Source organism: Pectinophora gossypiella, chromosome 23 (assembly GCF_024362695.1).
Source record: "Pectinophora gossypiella chromosome 23, ilPecGoss1.1, whole genome shotgun sequence".
Classification (NCBI taxonomy): Eukaryota; Metazoa; Arthropoda; class Insecta; order Lepidoptera; family Gelechiidae; genus Pectinophora; species Pectinophora gossypiella.
Genome location: NC_065426.1, coordinates 10,564,539 through 10,588,164, shown reverse-complemented (window position 1 = coordinate 10,588,164; position 23,626 = coordinate 10,564,539). Strand labels below are relative to the sequence as shown.

Genomic DNA, 23,626 nt, shown 5'->3' with positions numbered 1-23,626 from the left:
ATATAGAATCACGCCCGTATCCCTGAAGTTGTAGGCAGAGGTGTATACCTACTATCACACCTACTCCTCGCCAGCTATATTTAAGTCTCATGTAATAGGGGGCGAGCCTATCCTGGAAACCATGTCTCCTTCTTCTATCATGTGTCAGGGTTATTTTAATTAAAGCACATAATAACGGGTTCTTACCGCGTTTAAACGGGGATATGAGACTCCTGATACTCCACTCCAATCTCATCAGTCATCCCGTGATCATGGCACTTGCAACAGTGTCGAAATATCGGGAGTCTCATATCCCCATTTAAACGCGGTAAGAACCCGTTATTATGTGCTTTAATTATGATAATAACAGGGTTATTTATTACTGAACCGCTCTAGGCCTTTGACATAACTCATGTAACGACTACGTACTTACATCAGTAAGTAATCCGAAACCAACGGCTTAACGTGCCTTCCGAAGCACGGATCATCTACTTTTGAACAATCAGGTGATCAGCCTGTAATGTCCCAACCAAACTAGGGATCACAAAGTGATTTGTCCCCACCGGGATTCGAACCCGGGGCCTCCGGATCGTCAGCACAACACTCAAACAATGGACCACGGAAAAACCATGTGATATCAATATCGATGATGCAAACATGCCCGGGTGAGAGCCTTCAGCGCTCCCCATTTGTCCGGCCAAGTAGTTAATGCCATCTGCGGCAAATCTACAATAAGTCACGTCAAAAAAAAAAAAAGATGCAAACATGAACTCAAAGTGGAATTCAGTGGAAAAACCAATGAGAGTATACATTACAAGTTATTTAAACTAGAGGAACACATTCAATACCAGACATTTTTATCATTTAGGTAGTTATTAATCTTATAATAAGCTTTTTTACATAAAGTAAGCTTCACATGAGCTTTAAATTTATTTTCTGACAAATTTTAAATATAGCCCCCAAAAAAATGAATTTATTTTACTTAATCTAGAATTTTGAATCGCAATTTTATTTTTATGTCTTGTATTGTACGTATGCCTTTCACAGTTTCTCGGAAGGAGAGATACATTTTTATGCCCGTCTATGGGTTTAAAACTAAGCGCCAATTTTTATCCAAATCGGTCCAGCAGTTTAGGCGTTCTGTTTGTATCACGCCGCCTTCACTATACTGTTTACATTAAACCGTCGCGTATTTTATAAACAATAGCGATAGTTCGATCAATATTATGGGATTTGTAAATCGATCTGGCTAGACGTAGATTAAAGCCGTTATTCTACGATACCTACGTATTTGTTTATAAATTGAATTGATTCTTTGTGATATTGTATAGTATATCAACAATGGCCCCGATTCCTGCAGACACCTCCTAATTTTACTTTAAGTTATATCTGTCATTTTCTTATCCGCCGAAAAGGAAAGGGACGGATGATTGACAGCTCTTAATTTTAGGAAGAATGAGTAAATTAATGAATAACCCGGGCGAATCAAACAGGTATCTCGCTAGTATGCAAACCGTTTGACGTGTGCTGTCAACTTAATTCTGACGGGTTATTAGCCAATGTAAAATTTTTAGACGGTTGTTTTAGATTTGTGCTTAAAATTGACGTGTGTTCCATGCCAAGCTGAAGTGGCAGTGGGCAGGACACATAGCGAGGAGAACCGATGGCCGCTGGGGCGGAAAGGTTCTCGAATGGCGACCAGGTGTCGGACGACGCTCAGTGGGTAGGTCCGTGGACCGACGATCTGGTGAAGGTCGCGGGAAGCCGCTGGATGCGAGCAGCACAGGACCGATCGTCGTGGAGATCCTTGGGGGAGGCCTATGCTCAACAGTGGGCGTCGTACGGCTGATAATGATGATGATGATGGTGACTTATTTCGCGTGATCAAGGTCTTGTTTTAATTTCTTACCAATTTTTCATGTGAATTTTTACTCCCATTTATAGCCGTGAGAGTAAAAATATTATCAGATTGATTTCGTATAAACACGCATGAGAACCGAACCGACATTATAACACGACAATGCGATATAAATAATATTGAAATCTTCCAAGCGAAAAGATAGATTCAACCTTAGTTTTGCTGGTTTATTTCTTACAGATACATTTTGAATTTATGAATGAAAGAAAGAAAGAAAGAAAGAAGTCACAGCTTGCTTCTGAAACGCAGCTCGACCAATAGACGGCGATACGTCTCACCTGTCACATTCTAACAGACACATCGGTGAGGTGTGGTAAGTACCCACACCTCACCGATGTGTCTGTTAGAATCTTGCGATGGACGTACTCCTTACCTGAGCTTATGTTACGCTGTGAATGGAGGAAACATATTGGACTGACTTGTCACCGATAAAGTGTCAAATCATTCATTCAATCGGCCTGCCGAACTTCATGTGAGCCACCAATCGGGGATCGCCATCTTGGCTGCTTACGCAGTACGACAGAATCAAATCTACTAATAATATAATAGATGGAGTACTGTACCCTAATTCTCTCTTTTTTTACTTAAGAGCTGCGGTCTTGTCGGTGGAGTAATCGTCACTCCTCTCTTCTTCCCACCAAATCCTTCACCTCCTGATACGACACGACCTGCACCTTCTCTTTTATTTGTTTCATAAATGTTCTCCTAGGTCAACCCCTTCCTCTCTTCCCTTCAATTTTTCCTTCTATGATGTTTGTCATAAATGAATCGTGTCGTATCAGGTGGCCAATCATATTTCCTCTCCGGTTCTCTATAGTCTTCATTATGGTTCTCCTTTCTTCAACAATTTTCTAGCACTTTTTCCTTTGACAGCGTTTCAGTCCAGCTTATACCCTCCATCCTTCGCCAACACCACATCTCAAACGCTTCCAACTTCTCTCTGTCTCTCTGTGTCCGAAACGTCTCTCGCTCCAAATGTAAGTACCCTAATTACGGAACTTTAATTTTCCAACAAGTATACGGGGCGTACTCCACCACAGTTCTCTGCAACCGCTTGTTATGCTGAGATAAAAACCCTTTACAGCGTTAGCAAGCACATTGTCTTGTTGGTGGTGTTATTTAGTGTTGTATGACTATCGATACTATCGACATCGCTATAGCATGGAACAGAACGGGAACTCTCCGCTCCCCACCAGCGGCTGATTTAGGCTTACCTCACCCTCTGTCGGTCTTTAGTCTTCAATTGCATGCGTCAGACGTCACGCACACAGATGCGCGTGTACGATAATGTCTATGTGTAGTGTCTGTACAAAACAAGGTTTTATGTATGAAGTGGAGTGGAAATCTGTTGTTGGAGCCCTGCATCACAACAGGAGATAAAAGGATTAGAAGAAGAAGAAAATTATCATGAATTTTCTATAGGAAAATCCTCTTGATATCAACTCAGAATCGTGGTCTGAATCATCTCCCTCCGTATTGGTTACGATGTCAATATCGAGTATATAATGATAAATTAAAATGAATATTCTTAATAACATTTTTTAAATTAAATCATAGTAAACATATAAAACAATACTTAAAATATATCATCATCATCAGCCCATTAACGTCCCCACTGCTGGGGCACGGGCCTTCCCTATGGATGGATAGGGAGATCGGGCCTTAAACCATCACGCGGGCCCAGTGCGGATTGATGGTTAGGTATGTTAATAACTGACTGCTAATGCAGCCGGGACCAACGGCTTAACGTGCTTTCTGAAGCACGGAAAGTAATAAGTGGTGGATAAGTGCAATAATATTGTTAAAATATAGTATGTAAAATATAAATTGTATCACTGACTAATAATTAAGTATGTTGTCCTCTCTACCAGTTGTAGTGCCCTTACCGGGTCCATGTTGATACTATAATACTTACTTCTGTATTTTTACAACACCACAATGTGTACGAACATATGGTCGCAATGAAACATTTCTATTTCTATTTACTTGTATGGCTACTTGTATACGATACTCACGCCAATTTCCCACTGTGGAATAGGGCAGTGCAAAATCAAAATCTATCGACAGTTCATGTAAGACAGCACTATGGCGATTGTGTCCGTGTGTCTATGATACCGTTACTATAATAGATGTGTAACAATGGTGAGAAATTACCGAATGTAAGGAACAATACTTGCACAATCCGATCTGTTGTATTGTATCGATTGTTTGCGATGCTTTGCCCTCGGAGATACTCGGAGCGTTCTAGTGAAACACCTGTTTAGACGACGTGTGAAATAATTATATATAACATAATATAAGCTCACGTACATCCTACACAGAACAATAATAATAAAAAAAAACACAGCGTGGTTGATTAATGAGAGACCTGTGCCCTGGAAGTATGCTGTTTATGTTATTTAAAAAAAAAAGAAAAAAACAAATAAGTAAATAAAATAATGGCCCCGATTCCTGCAGACATCTCTTAATTTTACTTTAAGTTATACCTGTCATTTTCTTATCCGCCGAAAAGGAAAGGGACGGATGATTGACAGCTCTTAATTTTAGGAAGAATGAGTAAATAAATGAATAACCCGGGCGAATTTTTAGACGGTTGTTTTAGATTTGTGCTTAAAATTGACGTGTGTTCCATAAATTTTATGCTTGTCGATTACCCGTCCCTTTCCTTTTCGGCGGATAAGAAAGTGACAGATATAACTTAAAATAAAATTAGATGGTGTTTACAGGAATTAGCACCAATATCAATAAAAGACTTCTTTGCTAGATTGAGAACGAACTTTTAACACGACTTTAATGGTAAGTAGAATAAACTAGGAATATTGCGGAGACTGCACTCTTAATGTAACATAACATAAACATAAACAGCCTATATACGTCCCATTGCTGGGCACAGGCCTCCCCTCAATCAACCGGAGGGGGTATGGAGCATATAGCGCTGCTCCAATGCGGGTTGGTGGAGGTGTTTTTACGGCTAATAGCCGGGACCAACGGCTCTTAATGTATTTAGTAAGTAAGTATTTCAATGAGTTTCAACGACTGAACTAACCCTACAAATGATTTCATCTTCGGATAACATAACATAATATGCTCACGCAAGATGAACGAAGTGACCGCACCTCACCGAGCTGTCTGTTAGTCCAACGTGATAGCAGTGAGCCTGAAATATCAAATTTGAATTTAGAATTTTAATATTCTGGGGGGTTAAAAAGGCCATATCGAAGGAATTCATCTAAAAAAGTAATATTGCAATTTGACATTTGCGCATATAAAAGTAAGTGCGCAATGCAAACAAATGTCAAAACTAAAACCCGTATAATACGCCCTGCAAAATTACCTTTATTTTTTATTCCTAATACCCTTTTTTTGTCGTGACTTATTGGTGATATGGCAGTAACTACTAGGCCGAACAAATGGGAAGCGCAAATAGGATCACTTCTATAACTTACGAAACGAATTGTACTTAACAGGTATTTAATTCACAAGCACTTCTTCAATTAATCTTCCATCTTTCACAATGCTTTATTTCATTGTTTACGAGTAGTTATCATGAGTTTAATGGGTTTTTATGTGAATCAGAGAGTGTGTGCCAATCTATTGTTTCCTATGTTCCTTATTGCAATATTTTATGTCATATCAAGATTTATATCTGCGTCCCATACTCCCATTAAAAAGGTATTGTTTCAAAATCCTAAAACAGATTGAGGACAAATCTGAATTAAGGGTACTACGTGATAGATTTGATTTTAAACATTAGGGACGATACTGAAAAGTATCGGCGTCCGAAAGACGTAATATACGATCCCGACGACCCGATTACTCCAGCCATAGAGGCAGCCAATCAGCTCGCGGCAACAAACACTTCAGGACCCCGATACCGACCCCGCCGGCGTGGTCGACGATTTCCTTCAATCAGCGCTTCAAATATTTCTCCTCTCAGACGACGCCCTGAGCCGAGGTTCGGGCCAAACTGGGCACCTTCAGGCCTGTTGTCTTAAACGTTGTACCGGGTGAGAGCCTTCAGCACGTCAAAAAAAAAGATTTTAAACAAACATAACGGAAGCTCACGATTACACCTGTCATTTTCTTATCTTCCAAAAAGGAAACATAAACAGCCTATATACGTCCCACTGCTGGACACAGGTCTTCCGTCAATCAACCGGAGGGGATATGGAGCATACTCCATCACGCTGCTCCAGTGCGGGTTGGTGGAGGTGTTTTTTACGGCTAATAGCCGAGACCAATGGCTTAACGTGCTCTCCGAGGCACGGAATCATCTTACTGTGTATAGATTAGCACTACAGTTCAATATCATAGCAATTTTCTCACCAGCTGCGTGCTATAATTGAGCACTGCGGCGACTATCAACAGCTTTACAGTTTAGCAATACACACGGCAAATATTTCTCCATTAGACCTTACGACACACGCTTTAGAGCTGTTAGCGTGTGCCTGTAGTGTTTAGGGGTCCGTATGTCAAATGTACAGTCATGCGCAATATAATGTACCCACTTTAGGACTCTGTCGCACTAACATATTTGACATTTATTGAGACTTACAGTTCAATTTGTCAAAAAAGTTAATGCGACATGGTACCAAAGTGTATACATATTAATGCTCGTGACCGTACATCATAAGTTAACACTTGTTATTAAAAAAAAAAATAAGAGCAGAACCACAAGTAATCAGAAATGCACGTTTCCTCAATTGAACCGACTTGAAATCGAACCCGGGACTCCTAGTTTCCTGTAATACGTTATAATATCTATCAATCTCTCTCGTGTATGTTGTGAGGTCAATAACCTTATCAATAATGGAGTCAGGGTTATTTATTATAGAGCCGGGAATCGAACCCAGATTCTTCCAATAAGTTTGATATTTGTGGCTTATTGTATTGGAAACTAGAGTCCTATCACTCTTCTTCTATCGTGTGGGTTATGAGGTGGATTACCAACCTCGTCAACCCTGCTGTCAGGGTTAATATTGAGCCGCCAAAGACCCCTGACAAGAGTCATGTAACGACAACGTACTTACATCAGTAAGTAGTAACCGGGACCAACGGCTTAACGTGCCTTCCGAAGCACGGATCGTCTTACTTTCGGACAATCAGGTGATCAGCCTGTAATGTCTAACCAAACTAGGGATCACAAAGTGATTTTTGTGATATGTCCTCACCGGATTCGACGCAGGCGCGTTGCTTGCTACCCCTTATGCGTAAGTCCGAGTGGTATAAAATTAAATGTCACGACCACTTATTAAAGTTTTTTTGTTCACATGTGTCCAATTTGTTAGGCATTGTATTAACAACAATTAATCATAATTAAAATATTCCCAGCGTCTTCGATCGTTCATTAGTGAATATCTACCAATCATAGCTCGCTGTCTGCGGCGCGCACGCAACAAGTCAATTACTTGTCTGATCTCAGAGTAGATGTAAAAGTTGGTGAAGTGTTATTTATAACTATTATGCATAGTATCTTTAAACAGAACGACCAGGGAGATTAAAAAGATTCCTGCAGACCCTTCCTAATTTTATTTTAAGTCATACCCGTCATTTTCTTATCCGCCGAAAAGGAAAGGGACAGATGATTGACAATTGTTAATTTTAAAATGAATGAATAACCCGGGCAAATTAAATAGGCTTCTCGCTGATATGCAACCCGTTTGATGCGTGCTGTCAACTTAATTCTGTCGGGTTATTGGCCAATATAAATTTTTGGACGGCTTTTTTAAATTTTCACCTAAAATTTACGTGTACTGCATAAATTTTATGCCTGTCGATTAACCGTACCTTTCCTTTTCGGCAGATAAGAAAATGACAGATATAACTTAAAATTAGATGCTGTCTACAGGAATTAGCAGCAGTGTATTACCACATTTACATAACTAAATAATTACAGAAATGATAAACAGCTGACCGTATTCTATACAGTACGGTATTTTTTCCTTTATTCCCAGTCCAATAGAAACATAATACCTCCACACTATTCATCCACTATACTACGTAGGTACTTACTAAACTATGTAAAGCATAATAAGCTTCAACCATTTCGAAACGTGCCTCATAAAAAACTTGCCTGCATTTTATAACTTATTAATGTTATTAATCTTAATTACCTGTTCAGAACCCTTCACTTGAACGCGAGTTTTTTTTTCTAACGCATGCGGTGACGCAACGCGCGCGCGGTATGCGGTCTCGACAGGTTTGCGAGATGGCGGACGCATGGTCACACTACTCGGGGTTACCATAGGTTAAAAGTATTTATGGAAAAAGTAATTTGAAGTTAAAGAGGAGGTTTGATAATTTCATATAAAGGAAAAATATTAGAATGAAAGTAAGCATTTATTATTATGCTGTTTATCATCGCAGTTTTAATAAAACTAAACCTACCTTTGAAATCTGTGTAATAAAAAGTAAGAATATAGTGCAATTTGAATAATGTTAATTTTGACGTTTGGCAGAATCATCGTTCATAAACGGTGCATATGTCGTGGCCAGATCTTATAATTAATCATTTCATGAAATGGTCATACTTCATAAAATAGAATATCACACGTTGGCCACATCATGGTGTAGTTTGGCCAGATCAATGAACACAAAACGCTTAACGATATGGGCAACTAAATGTATGATTACTTCATGATATGGCCAAACGTTGGCAATCATATCTTAAAATTAGTAACTGTATCCATCGGTAGTGGCGCTGGTGTCGATTATATTTAAAACTTGATTGATATTATAATCGATGAATCGATGTTATTATACAATTTTCCATATCGAATAGGTACATAATTTTGAACTTAAGAAATTAATCGACTATTCGCAATTTTATTACACCACATAGCATAGACACGATATGGCCAAACGTTGATTGAAATATCATTAAACGTTGACGTTTCAAGAAATATGACCATTTCATGAAATGATCAATTCTAAGTTCTGGCCACGACACAGACATAAACAACAAGAAGTGAAGTGACTGACCCGTAATTATTAAAAAAAATCCACAACAACTAAATAATTTTGTACAAATTACCACTTGTCCTGACCTTCATTTGAATGTAGTTTCATTTAAATATATGTATTATCGCAGATTAATTTTAGCCTGAGGTACTGCTAGTATATAAAAGTACCTACTATGTTTATCGAGATGTAATTATGGTTTAAATGAGAACACTTGAGTAATTAGAAATATATAAATATCCACCTGCCTACCCTGAAGGTGAAGTCAAGATAATAACAAAACTAGTAAACACCGCTGGGCACAGGTCTCCCCTCATACAACCGGAGCGTGTATGGAACGTACTCCACCACGCTGCTCTACTGCGGGTTGGTGCTGGCGTTTAGGCTAGTCGACAAAAACCCCTGACATAGCTCAAACACTACGTACTTACATCAGTAAGTAGTAACCGAGACCTTCGGCTTAACGTGCCTTCTTAAGCACGGAATTATTAACTCTAATCTTTCTGTAGGCCAAGAGTCAGCTAACTCGTCTCACAGGTCCAGTTTAACATTTTTCTGAAGGTGGCAACTGGGCCCACTAACTTTCAGGACAATTGGACATTTGTGCCAATTTGAATAATGCCTTTTTTAGAAGAATAGTTTCGATATGGCCTTTTTAAAATGTATTTATTATTTAGTGCACTGAACTGTGCTACTGTACTAACTATTGCTTCACATGTGACATTTTTTGCTTACCGTTTGGTAAGCGCCTGCGCATGGCGACAGTGCGAGAATGGTGCCGATATTTTAATTGGTCTGCTTTTTGCAACTAGCAAGGGACATGGCGAGAGAAATAGAGGCACGGGCTTTTATACCGGTTACAACTTGTACCTAGAATTTGATTTAACACTATAAGTGCTACTGTATTACTGTAGTGCGGTTCGAAACTTGCTGGGGATATCATAAAAGCAATTTAAAGAAAAAATCCTCTGCCTACCCCTTCCGAGATACAGGCGTGTTACTATGTTATATTATAGTGTTATTTGTTATTTTTTTTTTAAAATCGACATTTTCTATTCTGTGACAGTTGTCTGAATAGTACACTTTCTTAGTCTGTCTTTTTCGAACTAAGCTATACTCTTTTCTGTCCTGCGCGTACGCACCTTGCTATAACGCAAAAGGTATAGAGAATTAGATATATGAGATATATAGATATACCTACCCACTTCAAAGTAGTTTCCAAGACCTCCCCACATGCCCTTTAAGTTCTCAAGTCCCAAGACAATTGCATGCAACCTGTTATTAGACTCACGCGCAGCTACTAAGGTCACCAAAGTCGTACCTGACCGTGACCGTTTCCTCCACACATACATACAATGTACATATACATACATACATGTTTACTACATAATAGAGAGTAGTGTTGTGCTTAATAGCCCCTACCTAACATAGTCAAATAGGGTCTTTATGCTTTTCGGACAACGGGACGAATCGACTTACAAGTTTTTATTTAGCAGTAGTTTTAGGTCGATCAGACGATTGTTATGTCAAAAATTACGATTCAAAGTGTAACTATGTTACCTACTGAATAAAGATACTTTTAAATTTGAATTTATAAACAAAATTGGCCAATAACCCTTCAGGATTAAATTGACAGCACACTTCAAACGTGTTGCATACCGGCGATATGCCTATTTGATTAGCCCGGGTTATTCATTCATTTTAAAATTAACAGCTGTCACTCGTCCGTCCCTTTCCTTTTCGGCGTACAAGAAAGCGACAGGTATAATCCAAAATAAAATTAGGAAGAGTCTACAGGACTCGTGATCTACCATTATACCCTGTGCTTCGAATCGACTAGTTGTCAAACCGCAAAATTTTTTTGACGTGATTTATTGTAGATTTGGCGCAAATGGCATTAACTGGGGACTCTCCCGGTAAAAAAAAATAAGACATCAGGCATGAGAGTGGCCAGTCCTACTCCAACCATAGCAGTGGAAAGCGAACCATTCAAAAAGAGCAGTACTCGATTTGGTCCGAACCGCTTGCGGTCCGAAACGGCAAAACGATACGTTTTCGTTGTGTCGTTTTGTAAAAAGTTGTCATTTGACGGGTCTGTCCTCTTCCGGGTTATATAGTATTTTTCACATATTTTTTTTTGGTTTTGGCAACGGGTCGCTTAATCTTACAACCCTAACTGTCAGTGTCGAAGTGATCGGAGAACAAATTGAAAAAATACTACAATGGAGACGCATTTAGATTATTTTTTTTGACTTGACTTGGCTTATTGTAGATTTGCCGCAGATGGCATTAACTACTTGGCCGGACAAACGCATTTAGACCGTACATCCTTAATACATACATTGACATACATAATATAGTAATACAAGTTGTTACATGTAATTGAGGGTAATGTGATTTCGACATAATATTTTATTTTAGTTTAGGGATGTGTCGAAACTTTGACGGCTTTTGATCGGTACTTCCGTAGTTAAAGGTTGATGATATATTTTTTTAAACGTCTAGCCTCTACTCGGTTTTGCCTGTGTACGTTTTTTACTCTATTTTATTCTAAGAGAAATTCTGAAAACATTAAGCTCATAAAAAAAGTTTTGTAAATGTTTATTTGTAACGAAAAGGGGACGTAACTTCAGTCCCAGAGTAAACCTGAAAAAAATAGGAAGGATTTATAATATTTTTTATTGTTTGTAGGTTCTCGAAACCTTCAAGTAGTGGCAAAAAGGTGTAGAGCTTGTTTAGTTTAGTTTGTCTATGAGAAAAATAATAATTTCGATCACCGCTACACTTATGCCATCTATTGAGCGAGGGTCCCAACTTTAAGCGGGAAATATGTATACTATAAACAATCAAAAATGTTTTTTTTTTATATGAGGTTAACGCAAGTAATAATATATTCCTAAGTACTTATATGTGTTACTGACAGAAATGTAGTATTATTTGAATAAATTGCTTTTTATTATTAAAAACTGCATGCGAATACATTCATTGGTTCTCGAAATTAACGCAAATTATACGTACGAGACATTTTGTAGGTACTATACTAAGTATGAAGGTAAATAAAAATTATATATTCAACGTTTGTCATTCCTATTTTTTTATTATGAGGAAGAGAAACAAAACAGAAAAGGACAAGGTATAATACTTGTTATATTAAAAATATTTCACAAATATTCCTTATAACATGTTGGGTTAAATAATAGGTAATAGTACTTTATTTTTAAGAGTTCTTAACCTTTAATTAACGTGAGAAAATTACTTAAACCGTAATAGTATTAATATTATCATATTAATTATACTTAATATTAACAAAAAAATGCGGATTCGTGTCCATTTTGCCCTTTGGGTTGCCATTTTAAAATAAAAAAACGATGTTAATTCCACACATGACCTATTGGGAAACCTTTGCCGACACGAACTAAATAAAATCCATAATAATTTCTGTATCAATTAGTTTCATGCAATAACAATTTAAACTTTATTGTAATTACGACGTAAGAAACTTATACCTTAAAAAAATAATTCCACTAAAACCGTTACTGTTAAAAATGAGGCCAAGTTCTCTTCGAGACGCGCAAGATTTGAAATACAAACCAACTTCAGATTCTACCTTGCCCAGGACTCTTCGGGTCTAGGAGCTGGTGCATAGTTTGGGAATATGGAAAGTGATAAGTATGGAAAATAAACTCTTCTATCCGAATTCCGACTACTTACAGTACTTCTTCAGACTTAAACGTCTGTTTGGCTTAACGGTTATCTTTGATAACACTTTGCTTAATCAGAGAGACAAGACATAAATATCGTCAATAGGTACCAGTTACTCTTAGATATTTGAGGATTTACGTGTTGCTCCCTCGACAGGCACATACAAAAATGACGGGGGTGTGCGTTGAGACGGTCACATAATCGGTTATAAGAATCGGAGGAAAATTTGGCCCGACTATCGTGACAAAAAGTCGTGGGCAGCCTTAGTGTTATAAGAACTTGTCTCGACCCACTACACTGCACTTAGATACATGTAGGGCATTAAAGTACTATTTTGAGTCAAACCACATTTTGTTTCAACATTTTTTCTTTGAATCTCCGAGCTTAGAATATCTAATGGCTATTAGGTAATCGTTAGAAATAACATTGCTACACACCGAATAAAAGAAGGTCGCTGTGCTGGCTGGACCCTGTTTAGTGTCTAGAAGCTTGATTTCTCTTGTGTCATCTTATCCATCTTTTCACCTATAGAAATTAAATACAACAACACACATAAACATATAAACCTCAATAGAAAAATGAACTATGTACCCACAACTCACCGAGCTTTCGGTTAGACTAACTTTGTGAGCCATATCGCCGTCTGTAATGGTCGTCTAAATTGAATTCAAATTCAAAAATATCTTTGTTCAGTAGGTAACATAGTTACACTTTGAATCGTCAATTTTTACATAACGAACGTCTCACCCGCCTAAAACTACTGCAGCTTCTCACAACCTGTATAGCCGGGGAAAAGAAGCTGCAAGAAAAACCTCGGCACAGGGCCCTAGACGTTTTTAAAAAAACAACAATTATACAATTGAGTAATTTAGCTGCCTAATATCAGTTCTCAGACAGTTAATCCCATGCATTCATATCTTCTAAATAATCAGTAACTTTATAATAACTTTTTTTTTGTAAAAGAATATTATTTGGCGTGATTTCTTACAAGTGGCATTAACTATTTGGCTGGACAAATGGGAAGCGCTGAGGGCTCTCACTCGGTACAAAATTTAAGACAACAGGCCTGAGGGAGCCCGGTTGGGTATCGTCTAAATTAAACACAACTTTATTATGATGATATACGACCTTCGTTCACCGCAATTCACATGCCTGAGTTGATGTTGATGGCTTGTAATTATTATAGTCACGAATATCTATGGGAACTGTGTGTATAGTGATTCTTGCTGAGGATTATATTAGGTTTAATTAAGTTAATTATTGAATATTTTCTGTGCTATCTGTGGAATTCGTAAGATGAGAACTCCCAAGGCAAAGATAAGATAAATTATGAAAATGTTGTTAATAAAGACTGGTGTAAAACTGACGAATTGTCTTTCTTCTATTTAACTTATTTATGAATTTTAATCAAGAAAAACAACTCCGACATTTTAGGCCCTGCGCAGACGACAGACTATCCGTGACGCACTTTTTAGTCTGTGAAAATATAACCTATGCAATTATATGCAGTAACGCACACGACGCGCAAAAAGTCCGGCGCGTTACTGCATATAATTGCATAGGTTATATTTTCACAGACTAAAAAGTGCGTCACGGATAGTCTGTCGTCTGCGCAGGGCCTTATCATGCATAAATCTACGAATGAAATGAGATGAGCAAAATATTTCAATAGTTATGTAAAACCAATCGTGTCGTAAATGTTGGAAATAAAATTAATAGCCAATAAATTGGGTAACTCGGTACGATTTATGGCAACACTGAGGTGCAAACTGTGCGAAGTGGAATTTCAAGTGAATCTGGTAACACCGACCCTGGCGTGTAGTAAGTCCATCATGCAAGAAACGTCGTAATTCCTTTTCTGTGGTCCTGTAGTTTACCAGCTTGCTAAAACAGGGACCGCCGGCGGCTCGAACCGCGGTACTGGACTTGCACCAATGAGTTATTAATTTATCTTAAGTGCAGTATTCACTAACACAGTTGCCTCGACCATTATAGACGGCGATACGGCTCACCTATCACGGTTGGTCTAACAGAAAGCTCGGTGAGGTGTGGGTACTTAGTTCATCTTGCGATGGATGTACCTTTGACTACCATTGGGATAAAGTTGTGAGCTTGCCATGTATTTTATGTTGTTTTAAGTCACGTCCGGGGAGAGAAACAGGTGAACACGTGCTATGTTCTTATTGCGTAATTCAAAAACAAAAGTAGCTGCTGTTACAGTCTTAACACGTTGATGAACAGAAAGGTAATAACCGTCGTACTAGCGTACTAAATCTGACAGAACTGCTATGAACGTCGTTTTAAATTTTGCAGTAACGACAGAACGGTTAACACAGTGTAATAACTAATAACACAGGTATATTTCTGTGTAAAAGTCACCGATGCCATGGTATAAGAAAACCGGTATGCTCAGTCCTATGGTAAGCCGCCATTGCACAATTGAACAATTTAAGTCATCTTACAATTTATGTTTTTCCGCCGCAATAGGATCTATAAGCACAACTTTATACTTGACCTTGTACAATATGATCTAACCGCGATGATGACACTGCGCAAAAAGCGGCCGTGCGCTTAGCCATATGCACATACATACACAGTTAGTTATGTTAGATAAATACTTAGTTTGACTTATAGACTGTGAGGTGGAGTGATATCGTGTTTTTTTTTATTATTTCTCAAAAAACAAAAAATATACACAGAGCAAACATAACCTAAAAAAACAAAAACATTAAGAACCGCAGTAGCGTGGATGATTGAGGAGAGGCCTGTACCCAGGATGTATAGGCTGTTTATGTTATATTATTAAAAAAAATAAAAAAAAAACAAGATAATAAAATAATATCAATAACAGACTTCTGGGCTTTTTGGCGGGAAACGGGAACGGGACAGTTGCTTTCTTCATTGAATAATCTAAATAATTAATACGAAGTGGTGTTTTGTGGTTGATGATCGCATTAAGTTAGTCGGAAGACATTCGCGAGTGTTATTATATTGGAGTATTCAATAAACAAAGTGTATCTGCCTATTTTCGCTTCGTGTCAAGAAGCCGCTTCATAACTCGAAAGTTTATGCGGACTTTCGAGTTCATTCGTTTGAGGGTTCGGAGTAGGAGTCTACTCCGAGGGTGGGGGCTTAGGTTTCATCATCATCACCTTTCATCATTTCATTAATCATCAAGAAAAAAAATACGTAAGACATGGCTGTATGGGCATAGTTCCCTTTGCCTTACCCTTCGGGGAAAACCAAAAAAAAAAAAACTAGGAACGAACTTTAAACAGGACTTTGATGGTAAATAGAATGAACGGCGAATTTTGCGGAGACTGCACCCTTAGTGTATTTAGTATTTAGTAAAGAAGCATTTCAATGAGTTTCAACGACTTAACTAACCCTCATCAGTAATTTAAGAGCCACGCTCTTGTCGGTGTAGCATTTTTGATGCTACTTTTTAGGGAAAATAGGGCAGTGGTTTCCCTCTTGCCTTCCGCCCCGCAGACCCTACAAATCAATAAATGATTTGGTCTTTTGATAACATTATATACTCTCGACTATATCCCAACGCAAGATAAACTAAGTACCCACACCTCACCGAGGTTTCTGTTAGACCAACGCGGTGGTGAACCGTATCGCCGTCTGAAATGGTCGAGCCAACTGTGTTAGTGAAAACTGCGCTTGAGATAAATTAATACCTCATTGGTGCAAGTCTTTTGATAAGTCCAGTTTCTACTGCATTTTTATCATAGCTTCAAAAACAAAGTATAAAAATTGATCTGCCATTTCACGGATATCTCAAATCCCGGCGGGACATTTCAAACAACATTTTACCACGGCATAAATCGTTAACAAAAACAACCTCACAACATCTTCACATGAAGTATAACAAGCTATACAGCATTATACTTGTATTTGTAACGTGGAATAATGATTGAAGGCACCTATTAAAGCCTTTTTTCAAGTCTTTGTGTGAAGTAACGTTGGTAAAAAAGGTTTAAGATGTTTTTTATCACAGGGAAGCTTAAAACATTAGTCTGATCGGGTTTTTTTATAAAAAAAAATACATTTAATTGCGAATGATTATGATAAAATTGCAACCTATCACATAAATTAGGTATATTGGTAAAGTTGCTATGGAATCTGCGCCTCACACGGCGGTTCCCGTTTAAATACGTGTTACGGGGTAGGTTACGGGCAGTGGTGTGTCGTTCTCAAGTAAAAAAACGCAAAACTTATGTAAAAAGAGCTTTATTATCTAACCTAACCTTTAGGCAGCTAAGACCAGAGTACAAGTGAAAAAAAAGCCCCTTTACCAGATAAAATACTTTATCTAATTCACTCTAGTACCTACTCGCGTTAACAAAGTAATCTCCGTTAAACTCCCTGTTGTTATTATTTTTTCTCCAGCGCGCCTTTCTCCGCTAAATGACAACTGCTTAATGTTCCTTCGCGCCAAAAAACCGCGGGATGGCGCCACCCTCGCACCATTTCTTTTTAATATTTGATTGTTTATGGTATGAAAGGAGGATGGTTAATGAATGGGATGTAAGGCAGGCAGTTTTAAAAAGTAAGAAAGGGGAGTCGATGGTGCGATGTCGGTCGGGTTAGAGGATTTTGTTAAAATTAAGGAGTAAAGATATTTAAAATATCCCGTGTTATTTCTATATCCCTCAAAAGATCAGATTTACGCAATCGCTAACACAAGAAATAACAATTTGAAAAAGAAAAGCAGGCAGTAACCGTACTATATGGTACTATTAAAGAGTACTTATTTACAACGGGAACAGTCCCACTTTGAGAACATTCAAGGGAAGGACATCACTGGTTCCCAAGTTCTTTCTGTTATTCCGAGGAATGTATAGCTGTCATCATTCTGTACGTCATCTTTAGGGCTTTGTTTAAAAGTGGCTGCATATTTAATAAGTCTGATCACATACATAAACTCACACCTATTTCGTACCGCGATAAGCAGAAACTGGAACCCCATTTGCTTCGATTTTATTCTTATTTCTAAATGTTATAATTTCGTTGCACACGGTATCCAAGAGCTGTAGGCGTCAAATCATCATAATGGTCGCCGATTTGGCTGGAGGCTACAAAAACTGATGACGCAGGCAGGTGATGAGAGCGTTTAGCTGGCCGAACTGGTTATCAGCAGTTTACAACTTTGTATTTTATCCTCTGGCAACACTTGAAGGAAAGTAGCATTTAGAGTATTTTACAGAAATGCTGCACCGACAAGAGCGTGGCTCTTAAATTGATGATGATGAACACTTGAAGGACATGCCGGTAAGACCGCCGAAAAGGAAAGGGACGCGTAATCGACAAGCATAAAAATGGAACACACATCAATTTTAAACAAAAATCTAAAACAACCGTATAAAAAAATTGCATTGGCTAATAACCCGACAGAATTAAGTTGACAGCACACGTCAATCGGTTTGCACACCAGCGAGATACCTTTTTGATTCGCCCGGGTTATTCATTCATTTACTCATTCTTCCTAAAATTAGAGTTCTCAATCATCCGTCCATATCCTTTTCTTTTCTTTTTTTAAATGACAGGTATAACTTAAAATAAAATTAGATGGTGTTTAAAGGAATTAGCGCCATTGTTTTCATGTATGATTCTGCCATTACATTATATTTTTGAATAACTTAGTATGTACCCGAGCAATGAGAAAATAGGTAATTATCACATTAAATCTGTACAACGCCATCTGTATTGTTTTTGGAGAATGTAGCCTGGAAGGTCCCAAGTTGAGTATTTGACATGGATCAAAGATAAATTATAAAATGCCAATCTAGAAATAGAAGCCAATCTATGATGTTGTAAAATCAATCTCATTTTACTTTCTGACTTATTTTCGAATTTTAATTATGAATTAAGTAACAATAAGTACGACGTTTGAGCGCTTTTATTGATGACGTCACAGGATGGTATTTGGTAGATGGTATTATCCAAAGAGGATAATATAATATAAATCGGTGGCGCAGCGGTAAACGCGCTCGGTCTGCGATTGTTGAAGTTAAGCAACTTTCGCAAAAGCCGGTCATAGGATGGGTGACCACAAAAAAAAAGTTTTCATCTCGAGCTCCTCCGTGCTTCGGAAGGCACGTTAAGCCGTTGGTCCCGGCTGCATTAGCAGTCGTTAATAACCACCAATCCGCACTGGGCCCGCGTGGTGGTTTAAGGCCCGATCTCCCTATCCATCCATAGGGAAGGCCCGTGCCCCAGCAGTGGGGACGTTAATGGGCTGGTGATGATGATGATTATCCAAAGAAAAGTTCCGTTGTCACGTTTCGTAAAAAGTATCTCATTTGACATTTGATTTAGGTTGTCAAGTACCCTATTCCACTCACCACTAGAAATATCTACATCAGTACTTAAAAGTCTTAAATACTAGCAGATAACTGTTACCACAGGTCTCAAGAATGCGAACAATACCCTATTTAGTAACGCCGATCTATAAGGTAGCATCTAAATACGGCTGCATACTGAACCTAGAATCTAGGTCTTACATATATCTAGACCAAATCTAGAGCCCATTAGTCTAGGCCTTGTCTAAACCTAGGCATAGAATGCTAGGTATTTTAGAAATCGATTTGTTAAGTTTACGTAGTTTAGTCAGTATTTTCTTTAGGTACCTATGTGTCGTCCGCCTAATGGTTATGTTTTATAAACTAATAATAAAATTAATAGGCTACCTAACTACCTAGTCAAATGAGATACTTTTTACGAAACGTCAAAACTAAAGTTTTCTTCGGATTTTGTATGCAAATACTTTTTTGTGACGTCATCAATAAAAGCGGTCAAATGACTCATTATTGCTTAATTCTTAAATAAAATTTAAAAATAAGTCAAACAGTAAAATGAGATTGATTTTTAATCATTTTAGACTGGCTTCTATTTTTACATTAGCATTTTGTAATTTATATTTGACCTATTCAAATACCCTATTCTTATAGGCTGTATAACATAAAATGTTTGCTTTGTCCATGTTTGATAAACTACCAAATCCGACATTTTTATACTTTATTGTTACAACTGTCAAATAGACAATTATTTAAACGATTTCCCGCCGTAACCCCTTTCTTATTTTTAGCAAAGAAAATGCCATTCAGCCAGGTATATAAAAAAAAATAAAAATAATAAAAAATACCTCAGAGAAATACCTACTACACAATTTTCCTCACTTGTTAAGTTGTTAGATGTTATTGTTTTGTTAGACACATTACATAGTGAGTGTTACACCTACGTATACTATAGCAGTTTATAACACACGAAGCGTCGAAACACTACTTTCTCTCAATTATTATGTACCTACCCTACCTACTTGCCAGTGTGAATCGGTTACTATTTATTCTTAGTTTGATTGTTATGTTTGTACTATTTCTAAACGGCCATATTTGTTTTACTATTTTCGCGCTTGTTTTGTTTTAATGAATGAGCTTAACTAGAGTAGATACCACCTAGATACTACTTGTATTCTGCCTAGATTATAATAATTAATTATTAGAAACATGAATCAAACCAATTCAGGCGAAAACTCAATTACCTGTAGAGATTATTTTTTACGAAAATTACGATTATAAATTGAATACTTTAGAATTATTTTTGAACTTATATTAAATTATATGTAAACAATTATACCAACATGTGGTGACCTATTTCGTCAGACTCACCACCGGCCTCGGTAGCGCAGTAGGCAGCGCGTAAGTCTCATAATCTTAAGGTCGTGAGTTCGATCCTCACCCGGGGCATTCTTTTTGAATTTCCTATTTATATTTCTAAATTTTTAACCTGTCCTTTTGCTTGATTCATTTTTTTCACATCGAACGAGGCCGAATAACCTGTGCCACTAGTTAATGTTGCAACGATACGCACTGGGTGTAAGTTGCGAAACGTATGTAAATCTACGGCACAATGAAAATACCTGTTAGTAGCCAACCCACATTCAAAATTGCTTCTTACTCTTTTGTTTGTGTGTTTTAATAAGACCAGTAATAAGCTAGATTGAGGGTTACGATTGTGCGTGCGACATTTCGTCATAAGTTTAATTATTGGCATGTCAATACAATATGGCAAACATTGGTTGCGCGCCACCTATTGGTGAATAGAAGTACTAATATTACTATGCATTATTGTGTAAGTTTTACACGCCGCCACGATTGTGCTTTTTATTTTCATCATAATTTATTTTAACAAACTAATATTAATTGTTTAATATTTTATTTCTTTATCAATATTTATTCTATCATTTTCTTTTTCAGATCGGATTGCATACGCCTTTAATTCAAAAAGACGTAAGTGAACATTTAATTTCAATCATTTTAAGATTTTGTTACTGCGAAACGAATTAAGATCCCATCTATAGTTTCGTTTCGACATGAAAACGATTCCCGAAACATTATCACTAGGTCATCTTCTTACGGATACTTTATTTACCTTTCTTGTAAACTACCAACTTATATTTTCACACTTAATCTTGAGCCTAAAGTATTATTGTAAAGACATAAAGTCCATAATAGGTTGAAAGTTGGATTTCGAGTTGTTTATTTGAAGTCCGGTCAAACAATGATGTTATGTAAGCAATCTAAGGCCATTTTAAGGCCGTGCGATGTTGAGTTGTGATTTTATTAGCGTTTATTTACGCTCGTTTATTTATGCACGTTTATTAGCGTTTATTAAGTTGTGTGCAGTTTAATACGGGTTTGATTTAGAATGTTTATTCATATTTTAGTAAACAACGTGTGTTTTTAATTAACGAGTGAAGCGCCTTGAAGGGGATTTTACAAGGTAATGTGTCAAAATAAAGGAAAATAAGAAGGTTTTTGCCTTTTACTTAATAAAATTATATATTTTGAGCTATTTACAAACCTAAAATTGTAGAAGTTGCTAAAGGATTTAAGTCTTCGATTTATTACAAGACAAAATGCACAATATTTCCTAACAAATTTCCATGCATGGTCCATTAGATCCATCTTAGAATTTCAAAATAAATTGTAGGTGCAAATAATTTAGTAGATTGTTGCTAGAAAGATTCGGAGTTCAGCATATAAAATAAGTGCGCGATGTCGACAAATGTCAAAAAGCAATATTTATTTTTTAGATGAAGAATAAGAATAAAATAAATTGAAGATGAATTGCTTCAATGTGGCCTTTATAACCCTTCTGTGGTTTTTACCATCACCAGTGGTTAAGAAGCGTAGGTACTCTTCCATTATATAGTATGTATGCACCTATCACTTATAGCTCTGTGAATTATTGAGTCAGTCTGTAATAATCGACTCACCGATATAGTTAAGCAACCATCTGCCCTTTCTATGTCAAACTTGTTGCGTCACTAACAGCTGAGTCGGTGACATTTGTTGAGATGAGCCGAGCAAAAACTGGTACCAAACACCTTGTGCGTTGTGCAAGTTATTCGAGTTAAGGCTGCAAACAAAAGACTAAGTTAGTAGTTGCCCTTGTCAAAGAAATTACAAAATGCTAATTACACATAAAATTTCAACCGGTTATCTATTACGGTTCAAGAGATACAACTCTTTCAAGGCTGCACATCTGCTCGCTCATACTCCAGAAGAGCCTCCAGCCACGCCCGTCGGATTGTAGGCTTGTAGGGTACACACTGCACCCTGAAAATGTTAATAATTTTTTGCAAAAAATAAGCTTAAGTCTCGTAACCGTAATATACTTCTGACTACCCTTGAGCTTATGTTTGCCTTTAGTTAACTTAAGTTGCCAACAACTTAAGAAAGGTTTGGTTGAAATCCTAATTTAGACTAAAATTAGCATCCAGCCTCTGGCTTTATAAAATCATGAAATTTGTCAAAGTCCATAATGTCTGTCTGTATGCTTTCCATATATTTCTGTCATTATGAAGCAGGCATTGAATTAACTTTAAACGGGTCTGTCACATGCGTAACCGGAACTTTACGCAATTATGGTACTGCTTACAGGTTACAAGTTATGATTAATGCCAACAGGTTTAGTAAACTTGTTATTTTGACCCGGGGCATGCGAAAATATGCGATTTTTTTACCATATGGGTTTCTTCTGTAAAAGGTAAAATATATAATGCAATACCAGGTAAATACACAGTAAATCACGTCAAAAAATTATGTTCAATTAGAGTCTGTGGGGAGAAATATAATATTTTGAAAATAAACATATTTTGAAACTTCGCCTTTCAAAAGGCCAAAAAGTGGTCAATGATGTTTAAAACACAATAAAATATAAGAAACAGTAAACCCTAAACCAAACTGGTGAGATCTTATAACCGAGATCAGATTTAAGACTTTAATAATAGATAAGTGTAGTATTATTGAGCTTAACTATTGAAGGTAAACTTTTCTTGCAAAGGAGTAAATTATTTATCTTGAAATATTTTTTACGGACTAATTCCGCGTTATATACTTTCACAGTTTCACCAAATCTTCACACTTATTAAAACAAACTTACATTGCTTCCCAGACATAAGTCCATTTAATTAAAGAAACATAATTTACAATTCAAATTCTTAAAATGTTATTGCTGCACTTAAGTTTTATAAATAAAATCGACAATGGACACTGTCGACAAGATTTGTTATAAAAACATTTTTCAAGGTTTCACTCTCAAGCGAGATAAGTTATTGAACTTCTTACTTGCATATTGTATCTTTGGTTTTGTTCGTTTATTATAACAATAACTTACAAAGGAAATGGTGAGAGAAAGCCGTAAGAAAGGTGATTGTTCTATAGTATATTGACTGAGCTTAATATGCTAATAATATATATGCTTAATATATAATGTTATGTGTGTATATTTTAATGTTGTAAATATATATGTGTGTCGTAGATTTTACCTACATAAACTTTTTTATTATTATTATTATTAATACACATACATACATAAGATCACGCCTATTTTCCGTTAGGGTAGGCAGAGACCACGGAATTCCGTTTACTATGATCCTCATACACCGCTTTCGCTTTCACACAATATGTATAATAATACAGATAATCTTTAAGAAATATAAACTTGCGAGGCGTTTCGATTTTATTGATGAGAAGTTAATTTTTTAATAACACA

At 37.0% G+C, this 23,626-nt stretch overlaps 1 protein-coding gene and 1 non-coding gene across 7 annotated transcripts in view; both read left to right on the top strand.

Annotated features, from left to right (window-relative positions):
• LOC126377502 (uncharacterized) overlaps positions 1-23,626 on the top strand; it is a 104,922-nt gene that overhangs the window by 13,917 nt on the left and 67,379 nt on the right. For 5 of the 6 annotated variants that reach the window (XR_007567867.1, XM_050025244.1, XM_050025242.1 and 2 more), the window contains exon 2: positions 20,824-20,856. The exons of the other annotated variant lie outside the window; for it this stretch is intronic. The gene's annotated coding sequence lies outside the window, so the exon portion shown is untranslated. The remainder of the gene's footprint in view (positions 1-20,823; positions 20,857-23,626) is intronic. 6 annotated transcript variants of the gene reach the window in all.
• Positions 20,241-20,313, top strand: Trnam-cau (transfer RNA methionine (anticodon CAU)). Its single transcript has one exon. It is a non-coding gene; the product is annotated as a tRNA-Met (tRNA).